The sequence below is a fragment of the Rattus norvegicus genome, chromosome 1 (genome assembly GCF_036323735.1).
Source record: "Rattus norvegicus strain BN/NHsdMcwi chromosome 1, GRCr8, whole genome shotgun sequence".
NCBI lineage: Eukaryota > Metazoa > Chordata > Mammalia > Rodentia > Muridae > Rattus > Rattus norvegicus.
The window spans coordinates 179,446,184-179,460,825 of record NC_086019.1 but is presented as its reverse complement, the minus strand read 5'-3'; the positions used below and the strand labels follow the sequence as shown (position 1 = coordinate 179,460,825).

General features: G+C 40.2%; 1 protein-coding gene across 30 annotated transcripts in view; it reads left to right on the top strand.

Moving 5' to 3' along the window:
• Window positions 1-14,642, top strand: part of Sox6 (SRY-box transcription factor 6) — a 611,566-nt gene that overhangs the window by 308,418 nt on the left and 288,506 nt on the right. The gene's annotated exons all lie outside the window — the stretch shown is intronic.

Here is a 14,642-nt window from a genome sequence, read left to right as displayed (position 1 = left end):
TTGGAGTGTGACTTTGCAGTACGAAGTGTTTCTTTCTTTCCTTCTTTCTTTCTTATTTTCCTAAAGAAGTCCCCTAAAGAACTGGGTAAAGATTTGGGATTTCTCAGAGAAAGAACTGGAAGAGCTTGAAGGGGCTCGAGACCCCAAAAGTACAACAATGCCAAGCAACCAGAGCTTCCAGGGACTAAGCCACTACCTAAAGACTATACATGGACTGACCCTGGACTCTGACCCCATAGGTAGCAATGAATATCCTAGTAAGAGCACCAGTGGAAGGGGAAGCCCTGGGTCCTGCTAAGACTGAACCCACAGTGAACTAGTCTATGGGGGGAGGGCGGCAATGGGGGGAGGGTTGGGAGGGGAACACCCATAAGGAAGGGGAGGGGGGAGGGGGATGTTTGCCCGGAAACCGGGAAAGGGAATAACACTCGAAATGTATATAAGAAATACTCAAGTTAATAAAAAAAAAAAAAAAAGAAATTAAGAGCAAAAAAAAAAAAAAAAAGAAACCACAATTCTCATACACACTGACATCCGAGAGAAGTTCTTGTTAGTCAACTTTCTGTTAATGTAAAATAAAAATACCCAAGATAAATTAAAAAAAAAAAGATTTGGGATTTCTTTGTGGCATTGTGAATATAAATAAGTCAATGTGAACCACCATACTACTATTCTCATTTTCCAATTTTAAAAATTCATTCAACTTAGAATTCAAACTTACGTGTTAATTAGGGGAAGATGTCCAACTGTGGCCCAGAAGACACCAAACAGTATTATCTAGGAAGAGTTCCCCCCTTTCCATAGCTTTTAAATTAGCATGCAGTATTGTCTCTTTTTATAAAATTTATCTTAGAAATTTAATCACAAATGTAGTTGCAGTTCATGCTGCAGAATCAAACTCCATTTTACTGTGTGGAATTTGTTAGACCTTACTGTGGGAGTGAAATAGGAACTTGTTCTGTGTTTAACACACTGATACTCGACTGTAACTTTCATGCCTGGATCATGCCCAAGTTTCCTTTCTGTTATTTTTTTTCATGATACTCTAAAAGAGTCTCTCAAACCTTGGTTGGTTGTTTAAATAAAAAGGAAAAGGGTTATTAGATTGCTTCTGAGAAACGCTTTGACACTTTGGGAATTCTGAGTGGCCATGTTCTACTTTGTCCTGTTAGTGATGTCGTAGTTCTTTGTAAAGACACTTTTCTGGAAAAGGTTTTCTTCTTACCTAGCAGATAACTAAAATCTGTATCAGAAGCAGAAACACTAGCTGCTCTGCTATGGTTGACTTCCCCCTGGGCACGAAGGGATCAGGTATGCATGCCGATTAGCACAATCCAGTCATTAGCATGTGATTATGTGGGCTATATATTGAACACTTGCCAAAATCTAAGAACCCCATACTTTGCTGTATCCACGCAAAGACTTGTATTTCTTCTGTGTTTTGACAGTTTGAGGAAAATCAGTCCCTGATATCTTTTCTGTCACTATAATAAAATTGTGCATACAGTGTTCTTCAAGGAGCTGGCCTATGACACGCTCCACTCACTTTGCACTCATAAGCTGGGGTTGCAGACTACTGAACCCCATCACTGTTGTCACTTGTCATTTACACATTTCTACTCAACCATGGGTATTGTCCTTTGGGTGATTTGGCCAATTTTTTCTCCTAATCAATTTTATGTGATTTGTTTCCCCATAAATAGTTTTCCTTTCTTTTTCTGAGTTGTCCTTCTCTATGGTTTTGGTCTACCATAGAGTGTGTCTTGTCATCTCAGGATGCAGCTTTTCCCTAGGTTGCTGGTTTACTGTAAGAGTATATCATGGAGTTGCACTTCTACAGAACAGAAGTTGTACCATGATAATTATTTAAAGCAAGAATTGATTGCAGCAGAAACTGGTGTAATTCGGCACAGAGCAGACAGCTTAAACAGGATGATTCTCAGGTTTTATTTTTTCTGATGGATTAACATATTTGAATGTAGAAGACTTTTTCTTTTAAAATGATCCTGTTAGAATTTGTTGTCGTTAATCAGTGGGGCAGCCAATGATTTGGACACCAGTGATTTCCTGCTTGAATAGAAATCCATAGGTGTGCTTCCAGTGTGCAGGGGGTTTGGGCTGTGTATACATTCCTTCAACATTCTTTATGCCACCCCTTCGTGCCTGGCTGTGGGCACTTCACTAGAATGAAAAACAATGACTGGAATAGTGAAACCTGCACATTTGTGATGCTCTAAGAAACATGCTATAGAGAGGAGAGTGTGGATTGAGTGGTGGGCAGGGATTTTCAGGACTACTTTGAACTTTTAGGGGAGCATGAGCTCCCTTTCCAGGCCCTTTAGACTGATGGGAGGGGATAGGGAGGACAGTGGTGGTCCCCTGCTTTGTAACTACAAGCCAGGGTTGTTTGCATTCTTTAGGGTCTGTCTTCTCCAATTCCAAGGGAGCTGTTTTTTCCAGGAAGGCAATTGAGTCCCACCTGCACCATTCAGGGGAGAGCTTGAAAGGCTCTGATGAGGACTCAAGCTTTGCATCAAGCAGGAGAGACCTCGCCCTATTCTCTCCACAAACACATCCAATCTTCATTAAACAAGCTTTCAATAAATGTGTCTTAATAACTTTAATATGCAAATGAACCCACTATTTGTCCCTCTCAATGAAAAGTTTTCCTTGTTTCCTCTAACCTTTTATTCCCTTTTGTTAACATAGCCTTCTATGAGATAACATTTATTATATTATAATATTAATCTTCTATTTTTTTGTGCTACTACATTCCCATGACCGCTAGGCATGGTGATACAAATTGAGCTTAATATTATATCTCTGCTTGAACTACATTCTTAGATCCAAAGTATAAATCATAAACCTTCACTAATAAAATCTCACAATCAGCTTGAAATTAGAAATGGATATTTATGCATTTAATTTATCTTGTTTATATTTTATTAACACCCTAGAAAATGGAAAATCTTGTTTAACAAAAGTGATTGGAAGTTATTTTGTAAACTTTTGTTTTCATCATTGTTTAACTCCAAGTTATTTCTACTACCAGAGTGTTGAAAGTAGCTTGAATACAATATTCTAAACTTCATCTAATTTCTGATAGTACTTATGTCCTTTCAAGCACAGATATACCACAGTGGTGTCACAGAAGACACTCAGTGATATAAAATGTCAACAAAATGGAAAAGGAAGAGTTAGAACACTTAGATGACAATTATTTTTATTTTGTGTGTGTATGTGTGTGTGTCTGTGTGTGTGTGTGTGTCTGTGTGTGTGTGTGTCTGTGTGTGTGTGTCTGTGTGTGTGTGTGTGTCTCTGTGTGTGTGTGTGTGTGTCTGTGCCTGTGCAATTACTGAGAAGTAGCTAGGATTAAACAAACCAAGGACACAACTACTTTTCTGCTCAATGAAGAACCCCACAGGCATGCTTTCAGTCTACAGGTGGTTCAGATTTATGCATATTTTCTTACACAGAATTTTTCAGTTAACTTCTTCTCATCTCCATGAAGAAGTTGAGGAAACTTTTTCACTTGAATTTATTGGTAATATTTGGCCTTCAGCTGTTTTATTTTGCACTTTTCCATTTTGGTAACACCTTTCATTTTGCACAAACATTGCTATGCCTTGTTTATAATTTGAATATAATGGTTTGGGCTGGTCTTTTAAAGTGGCAAAATAGGTTAAGGCATAAATTTTATTTTATTTTTTTGGTATTTGAAAGTTCCTTCTCAGAGACAAAGTGCAGGCTCACTATGTAGTTGTTAAGTAAGGTCAGATGAAGGCTTATTACCTGAGGTGGGGAAGGCAGAGCTTCAGGCAATATGGGAGCTGATGGGCAGGTTAGACTTCCTGCTGCTTTGTGTCAATGTTGAGACACTTAGTGCCCAGTTTTCCCCTTTTCTGCAGATACAGAGATAAGTCTGAAGATACATGGATGGAAGAATGGATCAGTAGATGGATGGATGCATAGATATTTTACAACACTGTAAATGATTTCTCTGGAAATCATTCTTAGTCTGCTCATATTTTGTTCTCTTTGTAGAAATTGAAATCAGAATGCTAATGATGTTACATGTGTTTTCCTAGATTAACACAAGTTTCCTGGTAAGCTCATCATAGGTATTTGATATATTAGAAAGGCATTTGAAGACTTTTGCAGTGAAAGCCTCAAAATTTGAACTTGTACAAGACAGAATCCAATGAAGAGAGATTATTGGGCTGAAAGAGGCCTTGAGGGCTGACTCGGTGTGTATAGTGTTGAAAGTGATCTGTCCTGTCTTTCTTCCATAGATTAGTTTGGCCTTTAAAGGACTTCACTGTAGAGAAACATCTTTTTTAAGGCACAAATGGATTTAAGAAGCCCTAATTGGGATGTGGTACTTTTTAATGTTTAGATGGGTAAGGTCTGAAGAACATGGCATGAGTGGTTTGTCTAATTTTAAGCACACCAGTTGTCTTGTTGGTTATAACAACCACAATGATAACACATGGTTAATTTTCAAACCACCCCAATGTCTCTCAGATAAAGGAGAGAGGAAAACATCTGCTTAGTGCTTGGCAGGAGGCAATAGAGTTGACATTAGAGCAGACTTTGAGAAAAATTGTGGAATCTTGGGCCTCTCCACACAGTGAACCTGTAATCTGTAAGAACTTGTGCAACATCTCCAACTTTTGCATAATTCTTCCCACACCCAGTGCCTCAGATTGTCAAGAAAGGGGGGAAAAAGGAATCCTTTCTGGGTAATGGAGCTGTTTTCCCTGGTGTGACTGGGAGGGGACATGTCAGAAGGCTGCTACCTTACCAAAAGCCTGTGCTCATCTCTGCCACTGATTTGTCATGCGACCTTATGAAAGCCACTCTTAGTTCTTGACTTGGATTTCTTCATCGCAAAACTGAAAGACTTGAATTTTAATTGCCAAGGTTCAAACCACTTTTAGCTCCCTGGTTTCAGAGTTGAAGTGGTTTGAGCTAGTTCAGCCCAGCAGCATTGTTAGCAACCAGTGACGTTCCAGGTGAGTGGCCAAGAGCTGAGCCTTGATATTCCAAGCTGTTGTCTTGGACTCTGAGGAGTCCACCATTAGGCATCCCTGCCTGAAAATGCTTATACTCCACTATCAAAACCTACTGAGTATTGCCATCCATGAGACTTCCTGTCCATGGCGTTAGGACTTAAAACACTAGACCTCCAAGGCAGTGTTGATAGGGTGACTTAATTCTTGAAAATCAATATCCAGGTTGCTCAGTTCACTGCTCTTTAGGAGAGAGAAAAAAACAAGCTGGCATATACTTCAGGGAGACTGATTAGTGTGTCTGAACTTTTTACAAAAAATTATTTTATTTTTCTCGAGGGTCTTACTATATATCCCTAGCTGGCTTGTAACTCGGTATGTAAACCAGGTTGTCTTCAGACTTACGGAGATCCACCTGCCTCCTGAGTTGTACGAGTAAAGGTCTGCAATGCCTCTTATCTGCCTCTAAACTGTATCTTCATGAAGAAGTAAGGGAAGCTAGGGCGTTTCGTCCAGTTTGCTAAAGATAAGGTAGGAAGGTGCTTTGGTAGCTGTGTGTTGTATTGAAAGTGCTTCAATCTGAATTTTTCATGGGACAGATTTATAGATTGAAATATATTTATATTCTTATAAAGAGAACAATTTTCAACTCCCCAAAGATGAAATAGACTGCTTTCGGAGACAGTGAACCCTCCATGAAGAGGGAGGCATTTGCAGAGAAGCCACCCAGCTGATTGTCAGGGCTTTCTACCACTGCTACCAATCCTGTACCCCTCATTAGTGCTTATGTAATTGGCACAGGTCTGAGAGTCTTACGTTTAATCTGCTTTTTATAACAACCCAGTGTAGTCGATTCTTTATTGGTGGTACTATTGCTCCCATTTTAGAGAGAAGGAAATTAAAGATAAAGAGTTTAATTAAGTTGTCTGAGCTTAAATGAATAAAAGGTGAAAAAGTTTGGAGTCAGACTAGACAACCTTTCCCCAATTGCCTGTACCTGAGTTAAGGAGTTTATCATTCTAAGAGCTGCACAAGGATCCAGGCACTGGCTATGACTGGAGAACTATAATTTTTTTTTCTTTTCTATTTTTCGGAGCTGGGGACCGAACCCAGGGCCTTGCGCTTGCTAGGCAAGTGCTCTACCACTGAGCTAAATCCCCAACCCCGAGAACTATAATTTTAAGGACATTAGTTTGAAAGGGTGACTGTATGGTGACAACACAAGGTGCTCTTAAGAACTTGTCTCTGCACTTTGGGATTTAAGGATGCAACATTCCTTCCTTCCTGCCTGCCTATATTCTTCCCCCTCCTTCCCTCCTTTCCTCCTTTTCTCCCTTTCTATTTTTTTTTTGTGTTTACTTTGATCAATACACAAACTTCAACTTATTATGTGTCATTAAAATGAAGCAGTTTAGAAAACTTTTGGGTTTGTGATTCCTGTATTAGACACTTAATCTTCAACATGTTAAAGAAGTTAAATTTTCTTTGTAGCCAGAAGCTAGTAGAACCTAGAGAAGGCAACTCTTTCTAGACACTAAGACAGTAACCTGGTAGTGGATGGTCTCTACCACAGGGTAACCCACGGCTGGGTTTTAGTTCACCAGAAAACATTTTAAAGTGATAGTCTGAAATCACTGATAAGCTTGTATGTACCTCTCCCTCCCCCATGGTGTGTTAGAATTCTATATGGGATCATTTATGAATAAACAACTCTCTCCTTATGTAAACCTTATCTATAGGGAAGGTGGGCTATAATGAAGATAATGGAATAGGTACAGCTAAGCATGGTGCATTTATAATATGTATATAAGGCCACTGAATGTAAATGGATATGAAGATACATGAGACTTACGTAATACAACTTGAACGTCCATTGGAACTTAGAATAGATAGAAGCAGGGTCCACAAAGAGACTTGAGGTCATAGTAGGGACTTTTCACCCTGGTAAAGGAGACTGACCCCCCTGACATGCTTGTCAACATGAATACAACTTTTAGTTTCTTTTTATTATATCAATTTTAATTGATATTTTATAGTTTTTAGCATCTTTTGTAGATACTTAATTGTCATAATTCTCTCTAGAATATGTAGTAGTTGAATATCAATAGAATATCCAATATAGTTTAATAAGTTGTGTTGATTATCTATTTGGGATTTCTTCAAATGACTCTAGGTATGGGCTGAGTATAGTCACTGCATATTGAGTGGGATCAGAATTCAAGATTGCATTTCACAATGCTATGATTTGGAATCTCAATAAGCCTTACCTTGAATGGGGTGGGACTCACCCCGGTCATAATGGGGATCAAGGAATCAGACAAAAAATGCTGCAGAGGATGCTGAGAAAGAGGACTTGCTGCTGCTGAGAGTGCAAACTGGCATAGCCACTGTGGGAATCAGTGTTGGAGGCTCCTCAAGAAATTAAAAATAGAACTATCATATGACCATGATATTTCACTTCTGGACATTTGCCTAGAGAGCTCTGCCTGTGACAGAGATATCTGCACCTCCACATTTACTGCAGTCCACTCACTATAGCAGGGGATTGGAACCAACCTAGTTGTCCACCAGCAGATGAACAGATAATGAAATCTGGTTCATACATAAAACAGAATGTTATTCAACTCGGAAGAAAAATGAAATCACAAAAATTTCAGGAAAATGGATCGACTTGTAATATGTAATATTTAGTGAATCTACTCAATCACATAAAGAAAAAACCTGCATGTTCTCCTTCATGTATAGATCCTTAACCTAGGACACATGCATGTATATAAGTAAACAAATGTGTGTATAGAGTATAACATTTAGAAAGGAGAACAAGAAATAATATTTAAAAAGACAAAATGCTCACTAATAAGTTCACATATGCAGTATAGTTCCTGTAAATCCTTTTTTATTATTTCCCTAGGTATAATACATTTTCAGTGCAAGATAATTGGGGTGGGAGAGTTACCTTAGTGTGAGATCTGATTGACAGTTTCATTCCATTCCTATTCCTGTAGGCTCTCATTCTCCATGGTACTAAACCAAGTGTCCTTTACTCTTTGACAAAGGTTAGTTATTCAGATTATAGAGTGTGAAGATTGTTAGAAGTATGTTTAATACCAGAAGTTAGGTAACTCCGACACTACCTAGAAATTCTGATTTACTTTTTCTGAATCTAGAGAACAGCATGCCATGAATTTGAAAACACTGAGAAGCTTGTTTTACTTTTTCATTCTGTTATAGTTCCGATTACATCATTGATGATGAATAACCATACCCTCTTCACTTAAATAAACATCTTTAGGGAGGCTTTAGTGAGCTAGAGTGAGGATAAAGCTGTGACTAGAAAAAGTGCACCTAACATGGACATCAGAGTCTGGGGTGTAGATAGGGTGGTGGAGGGCTTTTTGTTTTTTAACATACACAGAGCCTAGACCATACAAAACAGGCATGGTGCTACATGTCTGCATTCTCAGCGCTCAAGAGGTGGAGGCCGGAGACTCAGAAGTTCAAGGTCATTTTGACTACAAAGTAAGTTAAAGGACAGCCTGGGATACATGTGGCCACATTTCAAAAGAAAAACTAAATAGGAAAGCACATTAAATTGACAGTGCACAAAACACAAAAAATGGATGCATTTCATTTAATTTTGCTTATGTGCTCAAGGAAGGGTAGGAGAGGCCAAAACTTTGTCCTGACAGTCAGATTGGGCAGCTAGTCACTGAGTTGATTGGTGCAGTGACTTAGGCCATTTCTCAAGTCTTTCTTTTATCAGCAATGACTTCAACTTGTTTATGGGTCTCCACTCCAGGATACAGGCAAAATCCCATTCCTGATCTCTGCTCTCCAGCTCCTATTTGTGGACACCATGTTTGATAGTTGCAGCACTAGTCTACTTCACTCCTCTGCCTGTGTACTGCTGCACATCCACATTCCTCCCTGAGGTGTGGCAGCAGCCCAGCTGACTCAGAGCCTTGAATAAGGGAGGAGAAAGCTCACTTGCATGTGTAGGACAAGTGCTCACTGATAACATTCCAAGAGAAAATCTAATTGCTAAGGTTTCTGGAGCCTTCAGAGGAGCCAGTACTTAGTCCATTCAGCTTGGGAGCAAAGGGTATAATGTAGTTTAGGCTCATTACTCCACTCAGATGAATTAGTATGAGTAAAATCCTAAAAATAGTGCCACTGGCTATCATGACAGTACGCAGAAGAGACAAATGACACAAAGCACATGGACAAAGGACATTTGGATTCAGTAATAAAGAGTTCTTGAAATAGCTAGTAGTGGGTACCATATGAAATGCTTTATAAAGGATTTACTTCTCACAGCAACTACTTAAGGATATAATTATAGCTCTGCCATATATAAGGTTAGTCTTAACTTCCATCCTCAATACTGTGAGCGAGCTCCATGACTCAAGGATTGAATAGAAAGCTGTGACTGACTTACACAGGGTCAGCAATAACCTTCCTCCAACTGTCCCGGAGAAACCAGGCTAGAGAGCAGGCACAATATGAAGTCACACAGTAATAGAGGAAGGAGTATGTCCTCGAAAACTCTAGCCATTCCAACCCCAAGTCTTGGAAATGTTCCTGCTCCGGTACCTACTGCACCTCTGAGCATGTCTCTAATGGGAGCCAGCCACCTCACAGACTTAATGCTGCTTCCCGAGAGACTCTGAGACAGAACCAGGCAGTTCTGAGTGTTGTTCTTAGTACTTCTGTTTGGAAGGATTTCTTTTATGCAGCTGCATGCAAACACTGCAACTTCCGTTTGCTAATTCTTGGGTTAGATTAGTATCAAAAGTATAATTGCAGCCTTTTAGTGGGGACATCTTCCTCCTGGAGAGAGATGTGTGGGAACAGAAAGGTTTACAAGGCAGGCCTGTTTGGGGTTACAGCATTGTACTGTTGATGTGACTGCTTTATAGTTGTGTGAGGAGAAAGAACTTTGGGTTTGGAGTCACAGAGCCTGAGTTTAGATGTTTGCCTGCCAGCTTTATCCAAGTGGCATGGCAGAGGTACTTTGCTGAGTGCTGGCTTGTTTCCCACCCAGAAAGAAGATTGGGAATTCACTATTTCCTGGAGTATTTTTAGAGATGTATAGAGATCAGAGTGTAAGTGGGGTCTGGAAATTATGTTAAATGAGAAATGGGAGGGGAAAGGTAGACAGCACAGTTAGATACTACTATTTGATCTGTTAAGATATTTCAACAACTTTAGTATGGAAGAGGATGTTATTGATGTTACATACTGTTGGAGGACAAACAGGAAATGATGTAATAGAGTCAGTTATTCCTCTGCTACAACACAATTTCACCGACCAAAGAACTCATAAACAGTAGGAATCTGTTAATACTGCAGAGCTCTGAAGGCGGGTGCTGTGGTTTGGAGGAGTGTTCCCAGTGTCCATGTTTTAAGGCTTGAGTCTTAGCATCAGGTGATGTTGTGAGGTGTTGAGAAGTGGAACCTAGTGAGAAATGCTAGCTATTGGAGTTGTGCCCTTGAAGGGGATTGTGGGGCGCTAATATTGATCTTTCTCCATCCTCCTCCCTCCTCCCACCCTCTCTTTGGTCAGGCTTTTCCCCTTAATATGTTTTCAATGTGTTATCAGGATGTGTACCAAAGGCCCAAAGTAGAACTGAGTCCATAGGTCATAGACCCAAACCACTAAAACTATAAGGCAAAGTGACTTTTTTTCCTTTTAAGTTGATTTATCTCAGGTATTTGTTACAATAATAGAAACCTAACTAAAGTACTCAGAAAGTCTAAAATCAAGGCACCAGTAGCTTCAGTCTGGTGAGACTTTTCCCAGCCTCAAGATGGTTAGAGGGTGTCCATTACTGCACTTTCTAGAGAGAGGGGGCTAATTAACAGTGTCCTTAAAGTAGAAACGGAAGAATGACAAACAGGGCCTAGCTAAGTTGCCAACAGGCTTTTGAGTCACAAATTTTATCCATGAAGGCTTTATCCCCATCGGTAATTATCTCCTCAGTGCCCCCCTTAATACTATGTTTAGACAACACATTCTACCTTAGGAGTTTTGGGGAGGATATATATATATATCCATGTGTGTGTGTGTGTGTGTGTGTGTGTGACTATGTATGTATGTATGTATGTATGAATGTATGCATGCGTGCATGCATGCATGCAAGTACATAATTTTAGCCCATACGGATTCTCCTGTAATATCTGAAATTCTTCAGTTGATAATGGCAGTGGCTGTTTTTTGGATTGCTTAGGGAAGTCACAACAAACTGGCTTTGATGGCTCAGGCAGACCAGGCTTTAGTCTCATAAATCAATCTTTTCCTCTTTTCAGTGTCCAACTCCAAAGTAATTTTTGTTTTTCTGTATTACAGAAATAGTCTGTTCATTGATGGAAAAGTTAGAAGACCAGATAAACAAATGTTTTTGTTGTTGTTGTTTTGTTTTTTAGCTGTTGCTTTTGGTGGACCCATTGAAAAGTGAGGCCAGAGAAACAAGTCCATTGTAAATTTCTGTTGCGCGTGACACCGGTCTGTTCACTGAGCTCCTCACTCCTGGCTTTTTGTGGTGCTCCTGTGATCACTCATGTGAATTAGTAATTGTTTTCCAAAGAAAGATCAAAGGAAGAGAGTCAGCTCCTGTCTTTTTTTTTTATTAAAAATCTCACAACTCTCTAGATTTATTAATTTTGTCTTTTTTTATATCCACATTGCAATGTTAAGGCCAAGCACCCCCTCAGAAGAAAAGGAAAATTCTCTGAGGAGCCTGAGGCGGCTGCTAGCTGCACAAAGAGCAGCACAAAGAAAAAGAAAAAGTCGCAGAAGGCACAGGAGGAGGATTAGAATGGACCTGCCTGGTGGAAGGGGCACCTTATGGGGGCAGCTCCTCCTGCCAATGGTAAACTCCATAAAAACACAAAACCAGAAAAGAAAGGGCCAAGAACTATTTAAAAATTTCCGAAACTGCTTTTTTGGTGTGTGTGTGTGTGTGTGTGTGTGTGTGTGTGTGTGTGTGTGTGTGTGTGTGTCTTTCCAGAGGTCAGGGTTGATACTGGGTGTCTTCCTCTATCTCTCTCCATCTGTAGTTCCAGGTGTGGTCCCTCACTGGATCTGTAGATCACCCATTTGTATAAAGTGGCTGGCCAATCAGGTGCAGGGAGTGACTTGTCTCTGCTTTCATAGCAGAGCAAGGCTCTGAATTCAGGGCTTTGTGTTTGCACAGCAAGCACCCTACAGACCAAGCCAGCGCTCCAGTCTCCACATAGATTTTATTTTACTATCTGCTTAGGTAGCAATGTTTCCTACAGGGAGTCAGGACCTATGTCGCAAAGTTACCGTACTTTTGTTCCTGAGGTCATTCTAGGGACACAGAAAAATCTTTGCACATGTTTCTTAGTTGGTCTGACCTGGAACCTGTCTTGTTTTATAAAATCACAAAATAAACCATGCTTTTATTCCTTAAGAAAATTTCCATGAAATGATGTAACTCTCTAGAGTGGTTTGAAATCTTTTTTCAAAGTTTGTTTGATGATCTCTCTCTATATTTCCCCTCTATTTTGACTATATTTCCTTTGATAAGTTCACACAGAAATGTATATTTTGAGACTATAACTATTCCCTACTCACTCCCTACCCCCACTCATCTCTTGCCCATCTTCCTCCCAAATTCATGTCGTGTACTTCTTTAAAAATTTTAGAAATGCTTATTTTACTTGGCTGAAGAAAACTGTCTCCCCTTCCTTTAACTGTGATTCCTTGCCAAATGCCCCTTCCCTATCTGTGCCATAAAGTTGATGGCTTGGTCTCGTACAGGCCTTGTGCAGGTGCCACAGCTGCTCTGAGTTCATGAGCGCAGTGACTCTCTCTCGCTGTCCCTCCCTTCCTCCCTTCCTCCCTCTGTCATTTGGGGTTGCTGCCATCCTATGAGACAAAATTTTAAAGATACATTCATATTCTTGTCAGTTTTGTAAAGTTGAAAACTGATAAACACATCCCCCTTCCCATGTTTCCAAGGGCCAGTGTAAGCACTTTTGTTTCTATTTCAGCCTTCCTCGAATTTCCTCAATGCCTGTGTTGGTGCCTTGGGAACATATGAGTATTTCTTGTGGCTTTTGTGAAAGAAATCATGACTTTGCAGCCTCATGTTCTGTACTTGGTAATGTAGAGGCACTTTGCACAGAGCTTGAGACAGGACAGCATGTGTTATCACTGAAGTAAAGGAGTCCATGGTTATTGTATTTGGTATAGGATGATGGAACTTACATTCCATGACCATAAAGAACACAGTCTAACAGCTAAGCAGTAACCAGCTTGCAGAACTGCTTAAGCTTGAGCCTGAGGAACTGCATGCCTGGAGCGCCTCTCCAGAGCCTTTCAGCCTCCATCTGACTCGGCGAGAGGACCTCCATTCTGGTCAATGGAGTCAACTGTGGACAAGCAGGTCCCTGGGCCACTGTTTTGTTGTTTTGTCATTCAGCTCCTCTTAGCTTATGCCAGAATTTTAGTTTTTATTTTTAGGTTATACGAGCATACTTTGCATCTGAGGGAAAGTGAAGGATAAAGAACCTAGTGATCATTATTAATAATGATCACAGTCACAGTGGCACTGCAACTATGTTTCTGGAGACTTTGTTTACACAACGTGGAGACTGAACCAAGCATGCTAAGGAGTCAGGCCTAAGCCCAGCAGGCATCACACAGAAGGGCTTCTCAGTCTCTCTCATAGAATGCTTCTAGATGTTAGCTGAGATGCCAAGTTGTCCATGGGTAACTGAGATGTCTAGGTGCAAGATAAAGAACTCTAGGCCATGCCTCACCCATTTACTTTGTCTTTGTCAAGTTATTTCAGAGTTCAGCATTGTACACAGCCCCTCTGGCATTGTGCTAGCAATAATTTGAAGGCAAGGAGTAGAAGACTCATCTCACAGTTTTAAACCATTCTACTGAAATTCATACCACACAGTTTATCTGATAATATAGACCATTCAGTAGTTTTTTAAAAGTAATCACAGTATTTAAGCTTATCGAGGGTCATATCAATGCCTCTAGTCCCAGTACTATATCTGTTCCAGGGGCTTTTCAAGTGCTACACCATCCTCTGGTCCCTTCCTCCGTGTGAACAGTGGCAGCAGTACCATTGAGCCAGCCATTGTTTCATTCAATGCACATGGAGGCTTGCTGATTTAGCTCCCACGCCCCCCACATACCAACATGGTCTCACTGGCCTCCCATTTCTTCTAGCACTAATTTATTTCTGTTTCATGGTCTTGGAGACCAAACCTGTTGTCGTTTGCATGCCAGGCCAGTGATCTGCCTCTGACCCAGCCCCAGCCCTTCTTCGCTCAAGCTGGCAGGGCTGCCTTTGGAAGAAAAAAGATTAGGAACCATTAGAAATTTGACGTTTCTGAAGACTAGACATTTCACACTTTTTCTTGGTCTTAACCAGGAAAAGAATATTTTGTTCAGACAAGGTATATGGAGGGCTACAGCCATGTAACAGTTGCCTCTAACCATTGGTTGTTAATTTTTATAATTATTATTAACTTATGTGTATGTGTGGGTTTGTGATTGTAAATATGTGAATACAGTTGCCCACAGAAATCAAGTACATTGGAGGTGGAGTTGTAGAACTACAAAATGAACCACGTGGGTGCTGG